Genomic DNA, 16,216 nt, shown 5'->3' on the forward strand with positions numbered 1-16,216 from the left:
AGGCTAATGCTGCCTGCTATTGCATTTTGTTTGTCCCCCAGAATAAATGGGAGAAGAAGGAGGAGCAGCTTCCACCGTATATCCAGAAATACCTGGAAGAACAGGAAGAGAAGGAAACAGAGCTGGCAGAGGCCGAGGCAGAAGAGGAGATGCCCAATGTGGAAGGAAATGGAGAAAAGCCAAAGGAGATGCAGAGGAGCCAGGTACTTGGGATTCCTGCAGAAAAAGAGCACTTTCTCCCGTGGGGCGGCTGAGACTGCAAAGTACCCTGGTACCCAAGCCGTCATAGCAGCCTTGCTGCAGCAGAACCGGGCGGGTGATGCTGCCCTTCCTGAGCAAGAAGGGGGACACAGAGTTGCAGTGAAACCCTGGTGACACTCAGAGGTCACCCCAGGGCCTGCTGAGCTCCTTCTCCCGGCTCTCCCCGTCCCGTGTGGTCCATTCAGAAGTGTTCTGGGGTCTGCGTGCTGGGAAGCAGCACCCTCCGGGTGCAGGGCTGTTGTATGAGAGTCTCCTCCTGTGCAGGAATCCAGCTCCCCCGAGTGCTCCTCAGACAGCTCCTCGAGCAGCGTGGAGTCAGACGAGTCCAGCTGTGACCTGCTGGAGATGAACATGGAGGGCTGGGAAGAGGCCGGAGAAGAGCCCCCCAGCGTCCCTGAGGACAACAGCGTCCCCCAGAAGCGGTACGAGATCTACTCCACGTCGGCCAGTGCCAGGAGACCATCTCAGGCGCTGAGGCTCGCGAGAGACACGTCCAGCAAGAGCCTCCTCCGGCGTGACGAGCGCCAGTGCCGGCCAGCCAGGCTGCTGACACCAGCTCTCCCTTCTGTTCAGTAAAGCCCCACCTGCAAACCGCTGGGTCTGACACTGTGGGTGTTTCCTTGGCGGCTGTGGAAGCTGCGCTGGGCAGTGGCGCAGGGAAAGGCCACTGCAGGGAAGAGGGCTGGAGCCTCAGCCTCAGCCCTGCTCCAAGGGCAGCCCTCCCCAAGGCTCTGCTGTACCGGCTCGGCTGCGGCCCTGCTCTTTGTGCCCCTGCACCCCGCGTCCCTGGCACGGAGCCTGCCGCAGCTGCACATCCCGGACAGGAGCGGGAGGAGAAGGAGGAGGAGGAGGAAGAGGAGGAGGAGGAAGAGCCTGGGCACCCTGGGGAGCCGAGCTGCAGGGGAAAGCATCCGGGGGCTCGCCCAGCCAGGGCACTGCGGGGCGCCCAGAGCTGTGCAGGAACCACCGTGTGCCACAGGGACAATGGCACCCCAGGCAGGAGCCGTGCCTGGGGAGAGGAAAGCCATGGCGGGCAGCTGGACTCTGCCAAAGCTCTGCTGGGGCTCCCGAGCCTTTTGTTCCACAGCCCCTGGCAGGAAAGGCAGGCTGGAGCCGAGGTGGGATGGGGACACCTCCGAAAGCTCCTCTGCGGAGCCCTGGGTTGGCATAAAGCGTGTCACAGGGGCCTGAGAGCGGCTGTGTGGCAGGAGGGAAGGAAGTTCGAAACTGCTGGCTGTTGGGCACCCTCACCCTGCCCGTGCTCTGTGGGGACTCCACGCAGCGGGTGTCAGCGATGCTGGCAGAGCCCAGGCAGGCTTAACCGCGCTACGAGAGATCGGGCCCATTTGTCAGACCTCTGTGGGATATTTTTTCCTGAAAAGCCCTGATTTTTGGGCATCCTGACTTTGCCTCCATAGGAGTAATTCCTACTGCCATTTACACTCTAAACAGCTGTGCCTTTCTCATGGCACCACGCGTGAGGTTGGCCAACGGTCAACAAGAATGGCTTGCCTCTTCTTAGGTGAATCTAAGCAGCTAAGGAATATATGGATATATATATGTATATATGAAGACTTATGTAGATAGGTGCCATGCAAACACCTGCCCCTGAGTTACCTACCTGCTTCCCCTCCTGCTCTAGTAGGCAGAAACGGGATTTCTTCCATATGATGCCAGTGACTTCAGACACCCACTTTGCTTTATCTTGACGTGCCGCACACAGGATCACCTTTCTTTGCACTGGAAGAGAGTCTGGATCACTGAGAGACAGAAACCTGCAGTTGTTGCTGCTCTGTAAATCAGGTCTTTTGCAGTCTTCAAGATGGATATAAAATGTAGCGAGAAGTCACTTGCAGAAATCATAGTCCTGTTTCTCCTGTAGTGTTCCTGCGCTTGCCCAAGGCGGGGGCTGGAGAAAGCGTAGGACAAGCTGAGGCACCATATGGAAGTACAAGAAAGTACAACTTTCACCCTTTGGCAAACAAGATTTGAGCAAATCAGATTGCAGTCTGGGTAATTCAGTGAGAAGGGAAACTGTGCGTGAATTTGGGGGTGGGAGGGGCTGTTTCTGTGAATAAAATGTCACACAGATGTGTTTGACATTCAAGAAGTTAACAGCAATCACTATCCTAAAAAATATAAACACCCCTTCCTTCCCCAAAGCGTTAGAGGCCTTCAGACAATACACACAGACTCACGGAGATTCCTAGATCCAAATCAGTTCACATTCCAGCAACTTTTAAATACAACCTCATACAATATCAAGTTCCCATCCATCATAGCATTTCGGGTTTGTTTTGGTTTTGGTTTTGTGGGGGGTTTTTGTGGATTTTTTTTCCCCCCCAATCGGAATCAGAGTTTAACAATTTAAATTCTTTCCTGGTCTAAAAATTATTAGATAACAATAAGAGTAAATTAACTTAGAGTACCATACTTCATCCCATTTTTTCCAAAGTTCTGCAGAACAACATTAATTGCAATACAGCACTAAAACCCAGAATTCCACATTTAAGCCACATTCGAGTACAGTATCGTTTCAAGTTTCTTTTATCAGAATATTTCCCCAAAAGTTACTCTAATGCGTAAGGATGCATCCTAAGGGGGAGCAAGGTGGTATTTTAGCAGCGGAACCGGTTCCCATTTCGTAATTATCTCCCCAAACAAAATTCTTTTGGTACGAAATACATATATATATATATATGCCAACTAAAATACTGAGCTCAGATATGACAACCAAGTACCAAGTTCAAATATGCAGTTGGATCACAGTTACTTATTCAAGACAATATCTCCATTTTAGCACTGCACCTCAAAATTATTTTAGCATTGATCTCAAAATTATTTGATAACAATAAGAGTAATATTTCCTTTTGGGGTCTTCTGGCTTCTCACTGGGTCTTTTCACTGATATCACGTGTGCCTTTGTTTAGTTCAGCTGTAGACACTGTTTATGGTCCATAGCCTTCCGGGTACTGTTTGTGTGAATAAATCCTTTTCTTCTCAGCAAAGTGCCAAACAGGCCCCGTTCTGCAGACGTCTGTGATGCCTCCACGTTAGCCTTGCATTGTTATTTTTTTCCCCAGTCAGTTCCGTTCTTCCCAGCAAAGTGTGAACCAGACCTTATCTTGCAAGTCTTCAGTGTAGTTTGTAGGTGCTTTTGGTAAATATGAGCAGAACTTTACAGCTCCAGATTTTAGCAAAGATTAGTTACAAAGTTTTCTTTTACAGCAAAGATTTTAGCTTCCTAAGTAACATGAAGCAGCAAGTATATTAAAAATCATGCAACCTTATACTTCCAGATAATTCGTTATTTCTAGTATGCATTTGCTTAAGCTAAACGATTGCTATGAAACATAAATTGGGCTCATCCACTGAGCTGTGAGCAGTAAAACCATGGCCATACGGCTGGTTATTCAGCAGAGCGAGCTCAAAGTAGGCTCATCCAGGCTGTCATATTTATAAAATAAAGTTGTTGGCTCATAGTCAAATTGCAGACAGTGGGAAAGGTCTGCACAAGACCCCCTGCACCCACAACCCATTGGTGTTCAGCTGCTGTTCTGCTTCCCTGTGGGTCTCCTGGAAGGAGCTCTTGGCCTGGCTGCAGCCCAGGCCTTTCCCTCCTCTGGAGTCTGAACCAAACTGCCGCTGGGCTGGCTGGAGGGGGTCAAGTGCATCCACCACACCTGGGAACCTGTATCGTTCCTCCTCGTGCACCACAGCTGCCCCGGTCCCTTCCCTGGAGCCAGCCCCAGGATGGACTCCATCCACCCCAGCAGCCTGATCACCACGTGGTCCTCTTGGGAGTCACAGAATCAGAGTGGTTGGGCTGCAGGAGCTCTGCAGATCCCCAGCCCAGCCCTGCTCACACAGGGTCACAGAGCAGATCACACAGGTGGGTCCAGGCGGCTTTGGATGTCTCAGAGAAGGAGACTCCACACCCGCTCTGGGCAGCCTGGGCCAGGCTCTGGCACCTCCCAGCAAACAAGTTTCTGCTCATGTTCACATGGAGCCTCCTGTGTCACGGTTGAGACGGACAAATGGCATAGACCAAGTTCTCTGAGGATAAAAGCAGCAGATGCCATTTATTGCCACAAGTGCATTTTTATACAGTTTTACCAATTCAAGTGTCTCTTCACTATTGGTTACAAGTTACAGCAGTAACATCTCTTTGGCTATTTTTGCTGTCATCAATGTTACTCTTTTACTCCCTTCTCCCTCCCGGGTACATCCTTAACATCTCCGGATACTCCATCACTCCCATCTTTCTCATGGGTAGGCCTTCATATCTTCAAGGCTAATTTTTGTTCCCATGCCCTCCGTCAGGGAATCCACAGACCCACCATAGTCCCACATAACTGTGCACAATATTCCTGCCCTTCCAAAAATAAGCAAAAAATCTCACTCAAAACCCCCCACACCACAAAGATTTTTATTAGAGAAGTCTCACGATCGTAAGCCCGTATTTTATTAGAGACTTGTCCCAGCTGCCCGCAGAATATTTCATTTTTAGTAGAGATGCAGCGCATCCCCCTCCCCACTCCCCTGGGTATTATTTTTATCAGCTTTTGCTTTATCCCCTCCTATAATGGTTGCTCTGTTCCTTGAGCAATGCTTAGTGCTGTGGAGTCTTGGAAGAAACTTTGAGGGAAAATGCAGCACAGGTATAAAGTATCATTGACTCCAGTGATGTAGTGATTGACGTGGATACCTGCTGGGGACCAAGAAGGTGGGGAGATGCTGGTGGTGGTGACCACGAAAGGAGAAGAAGAACAATGAACATGAAAACTCAAGAAATGAGACCTCCCTGAACCACAGGTGAGATCCCAGAGGAGGAGAGTTGAAGGGCAAAGGAGTTCAGGACAACTGGCAGTTTTTCAAACCCTGTTCAGTGCAAACGGTGCCAATAATAAAGCGAAGATCGCAAGCGTAACAAGAAACCAATCTGGCAGAATCACAGGCTCTTCTGCACCCTTGTGATCCTCCAGCTGAAAATAAAAGGAAAAGCACAAGAAGACAGGGTCATAATCAGAAAGGTCAAGGCAGAAAATCAGATAAAACTAACAAAGGACATCCAAAAGGGCTAACAAGGAAGAGCCCAGACAGGAGTAGGGAGAGGACAGGTCAGAGATATTTAATCTAAATGCAATGTTTTCACTTGGATGGTTAAACCCACACACATACACACCCGGCTGAGCCGCTCACCAGGGTCCGCACCCATCTCACCCCACCGACCACCTTCACATTTCCTCCTAGAAAAGCCTCAGGTTGTTACAGTGCTGGCAGAGCAGCACAGAAAGGCACCAAGACTTCACTTTTACCATTCACAGGGGCATGAATTAGGTGTATTCTCTCATGTCCTGTCCCTCACCCCATCTAGAGGGTTATTTCAAGAGCTCCTGGAAGACAGGCAGGCCCAAAGGTCAAGAAACCAGCAAATAATCTAATCGGAAGGAAACAAGGAAGCTTGGGTCACAATGTATTAATTCTGGAAACAAAAAATAAGCAGATTGAAACACTGGGAGAAGAGATTATTAACTCAGCAGAACAAGGACTGGTGGCTGGAGATGGACAGAGACTCTGAACTTTCAGGCTCAGGTCCTGAGTTTCACAAACCTGCAGTGTCCACTCCTTTAATATCATAAAATTTATATTTCCCTGAAGAATTTAGGCCCTTGAGTCAAGTTACTTAATGAGAAGAAACTTTTGTTTTAATCTATGTTTTCAGTTTCTTCTTAATTTTTTTTTAAAAGACCTCTTTAATTAGCCCTCCTGTTACTCATCTCTTCATTTTGCAGGGCTTACTGTGATTGCTGGCTTTTGGCCACACACTTATTCAGCTCATCCGAACAGAACTTCAGCTGTTGCCTGTAAGTTAGAGCTGAACATCCAAGTACAGGTATAAACACCAGAAAGTTACAGAAGAAGAAATATGAACCAATTTCTTTACAGGATATCTCACTCTGTCTGGTTTGCCGCCTCCTCAGGCGCAAAAATAATAAACCCTATTAATTTAAGTCTTATTTAGCTGTTCCATCTCTCTGCAATAATTGATTGGGCTTTAGACACTCAGCCAGAAAACACAATCAAATCAGGTTTGCCTGGTGACTGCGCCATAGCAGTGCCAGAAACCCCCAGTCCCCACACTTGCTCTAATTGATTAAAACATTTGGTCACTCGCACATTTCTATATAGACAATTAAGCTAAAGAGACACTACAAACGCAGCAAGACCAGCTGAGAGCAATAATGGATCTTTTCAGTCTATTTTTCTAGGGAGAATTAGGACTTAGCGATGTTGCAGTAACTAAAGCGGGTTTTGTCTCCCCTTTGCTCCCGATGCAGCAGCCTCAGGAGCTCAACGCTGCACAATCGCTGCCTTGCAGGGAACCACACCAACGAATTATCTGCTTTTCCTGCCCTCCAAAAAAGCTGCCACGTGCTAAATCTGCATCTGTTTGGCATCTATCAGGGCTGTAGCACTTCCAGGAATGAGGGGGAAGGGCTCCAGTGCAGAGTCAAGCCACATTTTTTACAAATACCCCCAATTTTCTGAGTCTGTTTGGATGCTGGCTCCGCACGTGCCGGCTGGCACGGGGCCAAAATGTGTCAGTCACAACCAGGCAAACACAACGATACCCAGTTCCCAGGAAAGTGGCTGAACTGCAGCATTTCTTGCCAAAGTGATGCACAGAGAACAAACAGGCTCCTCGGACTCTTCCTCAGAGATCTTGGGGGAGCTGCAGCGGTCGGAAACATTGGCAGAATCTACAAGTGTCAAAAGCCTAAAAGAAGAGATCCAGAAAAAGAAAAAGAATTGCAGCCGCCTTATCTGCAACTTTGTGCACACGAGACAAGAACGGTGAGGCATGACATTTGTATTAAAAACATTTTGCCAACAGTAGATCCAGACTATCACTTCATACGTCTCCAATGGCACAGGTGGTACCTGCTAATAGAAGGTAACGTTTATCCTACCCAGTCACTGGTCCCTGCAGTTCTACATTCAGTCTTGCGTGACTAAGAATCTGCAAACGTGGTTTAAAGCAGAAAGCGTACAGCTAGTCCTGGCTGGAGGATTAGTAAGCTGTGCTGACATGCAACCAGTAGAGAGGAGCGTGGGTATGGAATTCCTGTCTCCCTGCACCAAATCAAATGACCAGCACAGCTCACAGCCACACAGAGGCTGTAACACCCCAACCACAGGGTCTAAAAAAGAAACAACAAGCAGAGAAAGCTTCAGTTCTGCTTTACATCAAGCTTAAGGTGTGCATGATGTGAGACTTGAGATGAGTGTCAAAATTAACCTTTAAGTCTTCCTCCTCAGTAGAGATCTGAGAAGACAGGCAGCTGCAGTGCATATGGAAAATCCAGCAGCTGAAAACCCATTTCACCTGCAGCAGGTCAATAGTCATAGAATCATTTTGGTTGGAAAAGCCCCTCAAGATCAGGGAGTCCAACCATAACCCACGCCTGGCACTGCCCCATGTCCCTGAGAACCTCATTTAAACACCTTTTAAACCCCTCCAGGGCTGGTGACTCCAGCACTGCCCTGGGCAGCCTGCTCCAATGCCCCACAGCCCTTTGGGGAAGAAATTGTTCCCCACATCCAACCTCAGCCTCCCCGGTGCAACTTGAGGCCGTTTCCTCTGCTCCTGGCGCTTGTTCCTGGGGAGCAGAGCCCGACCCCCCTGGCTCCAAGCTCCTTTCAGGCAGTTCAGAGATCAGAAGGTCTCCCCTCAGCTCCTGTTCTCCAGCTGAACCCCCCCAGGTCCCTCATGAAGTGGTTTGGGATGGAAGGGACCTTAAAAATCATCTAGTGTCCACCCCCCAGCCATGGGCAGGGACACCTTCCACTGGACCAGGTTGCTGAGCATCCCAACATGGCAAAAAGTCCAGAAGAAAACCCAAAGACACCTTCCGGCACAGATCTCTACACCACCAAAAACTCATTGCAAGAAAAGGCTTGGAAAGCATACACAAAAAGGCATAATTACAAAGGAATGAAGTAGAGCAGTGGTTGAAAAATGCCCAGAAGTCACAAGAAAGACTCAGCCATCCTCCTCCAAAAATGCAGCCACCATGAGCTCGGTTATAGCCCATCTGATGTCACATTGTGCTTCACAAACTCCTCAACGACCTCCAGAGGGCTTTTCTTCTGAGGAGGGAAATACACAGCTGGCAAATCAGTGTGGGTCTACCAAGCAACCTCCACAAAAGCCCTGGGGTTGGAAGCAATGATTGTCTGTTAAAGCTGAAACATTTCGGTGCAGAAAAGGGAGCTTCACAGCAGGAGATCTTTACAGGGGGAAAAAACGTCCCAGTTTCCCGCTGTTTTACAGGAGTGTGCCGGAGCTGAAGGTCAGACACAGCGGCAAATCCATCACCACCGACTTCAGGAGCATTGGCTGGAACACAATTGCTGCACTTGAGCCACCACCCAAAAGAATGTTCTGACTAAAGCGAGAAAATGTCACTGTTGGTGAAAGGAACCTGTTCAAATTATTTCAGCTTTTTATACCAGAATAGAAGTGGAATCCGGGCAGCGGAATTTTTCAGTTTGCCCAAGTGCGACAGGAGAAAACTCCAGTTTCATTCCTAGGGCTGCTCAGTCTTTGAGAAACCCTTGAAAGGCCACCAAGAGCTATTCTTTAGGCTTCCTCTTTCCCTTAAAAGAAAAGAAAGCGCTGTTGAAAAGTATAAAAGGCTTGAGATTTGTGGAAGGGTTTGCTTCCGTGAACTGAAAGCAGGAGTGAGAACATGAGAGGGGATATTACAGGGCTCTACTTGACACGCAAAAATACTGCAGTCGCAAAATGGATGGAAAGCTTGGTCTTTCCGTGATGCTGCTTCAGATCCTTCTCGTCATACAGGAAACTAAGAACACCTTGGACATTTTTAACACGTAGTAAAAGCCTGCTAAGGTCAGTGAAAAATGCAGCTGCTTCAGCAGGCAAGCCAAGCCGAACCTGGTGTCAAGAAAACGAGACTGGCAGAGTTCAGGGCTGGGAATGCCAGGAGCTGTAAGAAATACCAACCTCAACAGCTGAGCAGAAAAGAGCTAAAAGATTGTTAGGATCTGGCTTTTTGCCTAAACCCAGATGCCCATTTTAATCCAAGAGCCCCTTCTGCTTTGCAGCAGGGGACAACAGGAATAACAAAAATTTCCAATACATAAGCGCATAATTTCTTGTCAAACTAAGCCTATGATGGGGTGTCGAACATTTTCACCGGAGGCCACAGCAGCCCCGCAGTTGCATTCAAATTGAGGATTTGGCCCACAGGGCTTGTGTTTGTTATGTGCATCGTGCTCCTGTATCGCCGACTCTGTCTCGTAACACAAAAGACATACTGGCTTTTCCTCCCTGAAACACAAACACGTATTTGCTTTCCCATCTATCAATAAATCGCCTTCCTTCCACATCAATCTTCCTCTTACTGGACATTCTGGGATTCAAATTGCTCCACCAAAGACGGTAAGATGTGTCACCTAAGTAAAAGATCTAGATGATACTTTCACCTCCATCAACTAGTACTGAAGAAAAACCAAAATCCTGGACCTTTCACAATAAGCCCCGTGGTAAGTCAGAACGCTTGCTGAGCCTGTCGCAAAACATCTGCCATGAAGATCTCACATTGGTGACCTCCACTAGTGGCAACCACGGCAAACCGTGTCTTATGGAAGTGAGGCCATGGGTATCGACCACACGGCAGCTCATCCCATTTCAATCCCTCCCCCAAATCTACCTGCAAGTTCTTGAGAGCTCCTCTCACCCAGGTGAGATGGAGAAGAGACATCCGTCCCTCAGCCCAAGTAGATTCACTAATTCCTACATTGGCTTCGCCATCCCAGGCTGCTCCCTTGAATTCTTGAATTAGATTCTGGAGGAACTGTTACTCTTTTAGCAACTAATTTGAATGAAAAAAACCTATTGCTATAATAAAAGCATTCTGAAACTAATAGACACTGGCAGATCATCTTCTCAGGCCATTTTGTCCATTAACAGCAGCTGTGTCACGCACCTGTGCTGTTAGATTGCCCACAGAAGAATTCGGAAGACCTATGAAGATGTCACATATTTCCTTATTTGGAGAACAGAATCTACAATGATTATTGAAGTGTATCACCACTATCCACATAAAATAAATGAGAGATACTCCATAGATAGTGTGAGGACATCACTATCATCTGTATCACACTTGACTGATGAGTTCTCTGCCCTTACCTGAAGTTTGAGGCCAAACTTTTGCCAAGAGATTTTAGATTTAAAACCCATCACCATCCGCCAGAACAATCCTAAGAAAACAGAACTAACCAGCCACCTCCAAAAACCATCTTCCAACTGCTCTTGGACACTGCACCCAAGAAAAAGACCAGCAAGACAAAATCCCCTCAAAGGGTCCCCACGGGGAGGTTGGGAAGACACAAGAGCGCACGCAGTTCACGTTTGGGCTGCAAAGCAAGCAGAAAAGAAAAATCCAAATAAAACCACAGGATGGGACTCGAGAACAGGTTGTGTCACAGAAGAACCAGTTTCCCGGTCCCAGCTCCCCTGCCAGGGCCAGAGCAACGGGACCCTGGGCTTTCCCCTCACACCCATCTACTCTCCCCACGAAAGGACATCTGGGTTCCTCCAGCGCCCACCACAGCCCAGCCTCATATCCAGCTATCGCTCCCAATAAATCATTTGGCAAATCAAGGAGCGGTTAAAACTAACGATGGTGAACAACCCACCAGAGCACAGGTCTGTGCTGACTTTACAGCAGCAGGGAAGTCTAAAAGACAATCAATATTTTTGCACCCATAAAATAAGAGGACACTGAAGGAATATCTGTGGAGTCACACTGGGGGTTTGTTTGGGGTTTTTGCTGCTCTTGTTTTTAGTTTGGGTTTTTTTTTTTGGTTGTTTTGTTTGTTTGGGCCCATTTTGGTTTTGGTTGAGTGCCTTTTTTTCCCCCAGTCATCTTTCCTATGAGAACAGCAGCTTGAGCCTCCCTCTAAGGCTGAAGAAAGATTTAAATGTACTTCCTGGGAAAAAGAAAACCACACAAAAAACCCACCACCCAAACTTTGAGCCCAGCAGGAACTGTTTCAAGCAGCTACAAGCAACTGCAGAAACAAATAAGAACGTGTTAGGCTGTACCTACTAATCACCACAGGAGACACTAATATGAAAAGTGCTTCTATCTGCATTTTAGTTCCTGACACCTACCTGAACAGATTAAATTACTAAAGCGTTCACACAGCAAAATGGAAGCACTGCAAATAGAACCCAGCCAAATACCTGAACCATCAGCCTCTCTCCAGCTCTGTGTTGCTTGCAGGCACTTAGTTTGTGCTGTATTTGTATTTTTATGCAAGACTGAACACTGATGGAAAGGGAATCAGCATTTTCTCAGGCTGCAAGATTGGCTAACAACCTCCTTTCCCATTTCAAGGGGCAGCACACTTGCTTCAAAACTGCACTGCCTGTGCCCTAAACCCAGTCCACACAAAGGCTGCAAATCTCACACAAGCTACCAGTTATCATTCAGTTTTGGAGCATTTTGGGAAGCTCAGCCTTTCAGCGGAGCAGAAACTTCAGAAAGGTGCAGAGCAGATACTTACAGTGTTGTAATGATCGACATAAACCGCATTTCCCAAGCCAAACACAGCGTATCTCAGGCCTTTCAGATACGTTTTCCCAAAGCGAAAGTCACGCGCTGCCTCTTCTAACCCCTTGCAGAACCACGCTGCACTCTCGGTTGGCTGCCCGTCAGTGTACGTAGCTACCAAGAACACACAAACGTTCCTGCCGGTTGTCTAATAATATCAAGAGAATAGAAGAGATCGGTGCATTTCTCAGAACGCTTCCCATTAGTAAGACAACTGGAACACATGGGGAGTTGGAAGAAGTTAAAAGATGAGGTTTTTTCTAAGTGGGATTTTGGTGTGGGATGCTGCAGGTGATAACCCCAACAGTGGCGAACGGCCATCCCCCCTGCAGAGACGCCTTAAATTAGCCAGGAGAGATCAAACTGTCTGTCTGCTGCTTCACAGAGGTGGTACAAGAGAACAGAACATCTCCCTTCCCCACCCCAATCGACAGCTTCTTGAGCAGACTCTTGCAGCAATCAAGTTTCTCACTGATTCAAAAAAACAACTATCAATATTCACAGAAGAAAAATGCCTCAAGGATTACTCCATCTAAATATGACCAGCAAGGAGTTTTTAGCTTATGAGCCTGTGAAGGCTGCAAATTGTCACCATCTGCTTGTTCTGGCTTTGAACCCTTCCCTGGGGATACAGAGGCAGAACAGAGGGACCTGGTGCAACCGCTCTCACTGAACTCACACCTGAGTTACAGAACCAGCTCATACCAAGTCACTGTCACCATCAAAATACTCTAGGCAATCCTCTCCTAGGAATATTCAAAATTTAGGTGTTTTCTGCTGAGGGTTGATGGGCTACACTTATACAGAAGGGAAGGGACTTTTAACACACAGCATTGGGAATTTCCAGAATAATAGGAGAGAAATACAAGGGGAAAAGAGCCTTCGCAACACAAGGAAAAGCTTTTCTTTATTAGTCATATTTATAAGGTACTTACCTCCTCTGGATCATAATCTCCCATGCTGATGACTTCCACAGGCAAACAAAGTGAAATAACGGCTTCAGCCAGACCTCTGGCAAACCTCCAAAAAAAAAAAAAAAATAGGAATTTATCAATTGCTTCAACCCAAGCATGGTAGCGACCAAACAACCCCCACACGCCCAGTCACAAGACACCTCCCACAACAGAAAGAACAAAGACATCCGAGAACTGGACACTGGACCTAGAATTCCTCATGTTAAGAAAAAAAAAAATCAAGTATATTGGCTGCAAGAAGAGAGTGACATGAATTTTAATGACTAATGATTTCACATTTACACACACCATTTTTTTCAAAAGCACCTAAACCAGTACTTGTCTCTGAGAAGACCCGCTCGCAACTACGGGTACGGCAAGAGTAAACTTTAAACTTCATCATCAATGTCTCTACTGCATGCGCCATTTAAAGCAAGTAGAAAAAAATGTTATTTTTACATAATTTTACGTTGTCTTTCATGTTGGGCAATGACTTCTCATGAGCTAATGAACTTTCCGATGTTTACACTGTGCAATACTTCTAAGGCAAGCAACAGACTTGAGTCTCAATATTTCAAATTACTTCATGTAGGTGGGGAAAAAAAAAAGTAACTGATACCTTTGCTGTGCCAGTCTGAGACCCATAGAAAATCTTTACTTTGCCTCCAGGGTGGCTGATCCATTTACGAGTTTGTCTTCTATTCCTTCAGAAGAAGCTGGATTCCCATTGGATTTTTCACCCTAAGAAACAAGCACCACTTCTCATTCAATCCCTTTTCAAAGTGATGTTAACCCCATTCTCCCAAAACCACTTAAAACACCTATCCTGTGAACAGACTCTCAGCACTAATTAAATGAGGCTATCAAAGCATTTTAGCTTCTCACACCCAGAGAAAGACACAACCACGTCTCTGAACTAGGCCACGCTCCAATAAACTCAGGTCACACGCAGCCGGATCCAGCTGAACGCAGGAACCTCCCAACTCGCGCAGCAGAACTTTGCTCACCTGCGCAAGGAGCTTTTACCATCCTGAACAGCCTAATCCCACTCCCGTCCTAAAACCAGCCCAACCTCATCAGTAACATCAATGGAAAGAGGAACCCGAGAACTCCAGCACAAGTAGAGTGATTGATTTGCAGTGACAGAGCAACCCAGGCTGACACGATCTCTCAGTAACGACGGGAGAAGCGTTCAGCAGAGAGCTGCTCCAACATCAGAGCAACGAGGGCACCGAGTCACCCACAAACATGAGACCGTCCAGGCTGCGGATTATAACCCTCAGGTGCACTGAACTGTAAGGAACGTTCAAGGAAGAAACGTTGTTTTCACAAAACTGGGGAGCTGGCACCTGACCCCCGCGAGGGAAGGGACCGAGACACATCAGACTGTGAATCCTGAATGTAAAACAAAATCTCTTCAAACTAATCCCAGAATGCAAACTGACACCTGTATTTACAAGTTAATCTAGAGGGAAGGACGGCCAAAGAGCCAGGAACCCATTTTTAAATAGATCAATAAGGGAAAGGGTGTTGTTCGGATTAGATGAATGAAATACGTAAACTGAGGCAGGTGTCGGGTGCTCTGTAAACCCTGAAGAACCGACCAGTGGGCAACAGGGGAGGGAAATTGCACCCAGGGTTTGGGGGGATATAAACGGGGGCTTTTTGCCCTATTATGCGTGCCTGCCTTTAGGGAGAACACCCGGTCTTGCAAAATCATTAACAAAATGTGCTTTGCTGAGAGATCCTGCCTGGGCCTGTTCTATTGGCAAGGTGATCGTTTCCTACACGACCACACCTGGGCTCCGCAGTGACCCACGGGGGGGCCCACAGTGGGGCAGCACGTGTCACTGCACCAGTGGGGACCGTCACCCGGCAGCCACTCGCCTCCACACGCAGATTTCGGGGCCTTCTTGGACAAAAGCACTTCCATCTTCCCTTGCCTTCTTTCTGGTTTTGGTGGTGAGGAACTGAACGATGATCCAAATGCTGATCCCAATGATACAGGGAATTGACCTTCTCCCCTGGAGAAGTTGTAGAAACTGAGGGCAACAGAAAGTAGAAATTTGGAAAGGTTGTTAGATGAAGCTTGGAGAGTATTCAGTAACAGGGACAAGGAAGATTCTTGAAAGGATAAGTAAGTATGGAACTGAAGAGGTTGGAAGGCTTTGAAAGCCTTTAGAGAGAGGTCAGTATATATGTTGGGAAAATGAACGTTGGGGAAGGTACAGAGGAAGTAGGCAGAGAGAGAAACAGACAGTAGCAAGTTTTGAAAAAGACTGATGGGAACCTGGAATGAACAGAAACAAGTGGAATTTTTGGTGGATTGACAACAAGTAACAATTACATAGTAGGTAAAGGGAGTCACTGGCCAAAGTGAACGGGCATATTTTTGTGAACCTTTGAAATACAAATTGGGTAAACAAGTAGGTATTGATAAATTTCTATATATGTCCAATTCCTTCCAACCTTTTTGGGAGAAGGAATTTGGCCAGTAATAGAGAAATTAATACAAGTCAGGTTATAAACAGAATAATAAAGGACCTCTACCCAGTGGTAGCAAACACCTTTCTGACTGTATTAACTCTAATTTGATTTGGCTTACTGTTTTAGATTTGAAAGATGCCTTTTTGCCTCTCTCTCCGTGAAGCCAGCCAGACAATATTTATGTAAAACCCAGCTCACCTGGATGGTGTTGCTACAAGGATTTAAAAACAGCCCAACAGTACTAGGAAATCAGCTCGCTAAAGATCTTGAATCTTGGGAAGCCCCATCTGATGAAGGACAGATGCAACAATATGTGGATGATCGCTACCAGGACACAGAAGACATGCATAACCTGAACTGTAAGCTTATTGAACTTTGGGGGCTCCAAGGATACCAGGTATCACAGAAGACAGCCCAGATGATACAGCAACTCATGAGTAACTCATTTGGGCTATGAAATCAGCGTAGGGCAGAGGACCCTGGGCCAGGCTCGAAAGGAGGCCGTATGCCAAACATCAAAGCCTCAAACTGTAAAAGAATTACGGACCCTTCTTGGGCATGACAGAGTGGTGCCGGTTGTGTATTTATAATTATGGATTGTTTGTCAAGCCACTGTATGTGCCAGCAGCCACAGATCAGGAACACCTGCAATGGAATAAAGGAGCTACACGAGCCTTTGAAGAACTTGGTAAGGCTTTGACAGCGCCTGCTCTAGGACTCCCAGGTGTGAGTAAACCATTTTTTCTATTCTCTCACGAGAAGCAGGGAATAGCCTTGGGTACACTGGCACAGGATCTTGGCCCGTACCGACGAGCAGCGGCCTATTTCTCCAGACAATCAGATGCAACTGCAAAAGGGTGGCCG

The 16,216-nt window shown here is 47.1% G+C and overlaps 1 long non-coding RNA gene across 1 annotated transcript; it reads right to left on the reverse strand.

Annotated features, from left to right (window-relative positions):
• Window positions 1–11,878: 11,878 nt before the first annotated feature.
• On the reverse strand, window positions 11,879–13,890 carry LOC139829480 (uncharacterized). The gene is made up of 3 exons (XR_011741956.1): window positions 13,485–13,890; window positions 12,848–12,932; window positions 11,879–12,060 (listed from the first exon to the last, which is right to left on the reverse strand). It is a non-coding gene; the product is annotated as an uncharacterized lncRNA (long non-coding RNA).
• Window positions 13,891–16,216: the final 2,326 nt, after the last annotated feature.

Source organism: Patagioenas fasciata, chromosome 19, assembly GCF_037038585.1.
Source record: "Patagioenas fasciata isolate bPatFas1 chromosome 19, bPatFas1.hap1, whole genome shotgun sequence".
NCBI classification, from domain to species: Eukaryota; Metazoa; Chordata; class Aves; order Columbiformes; family Columbidae; genus Patagioenas; species Patagioenas fasciata.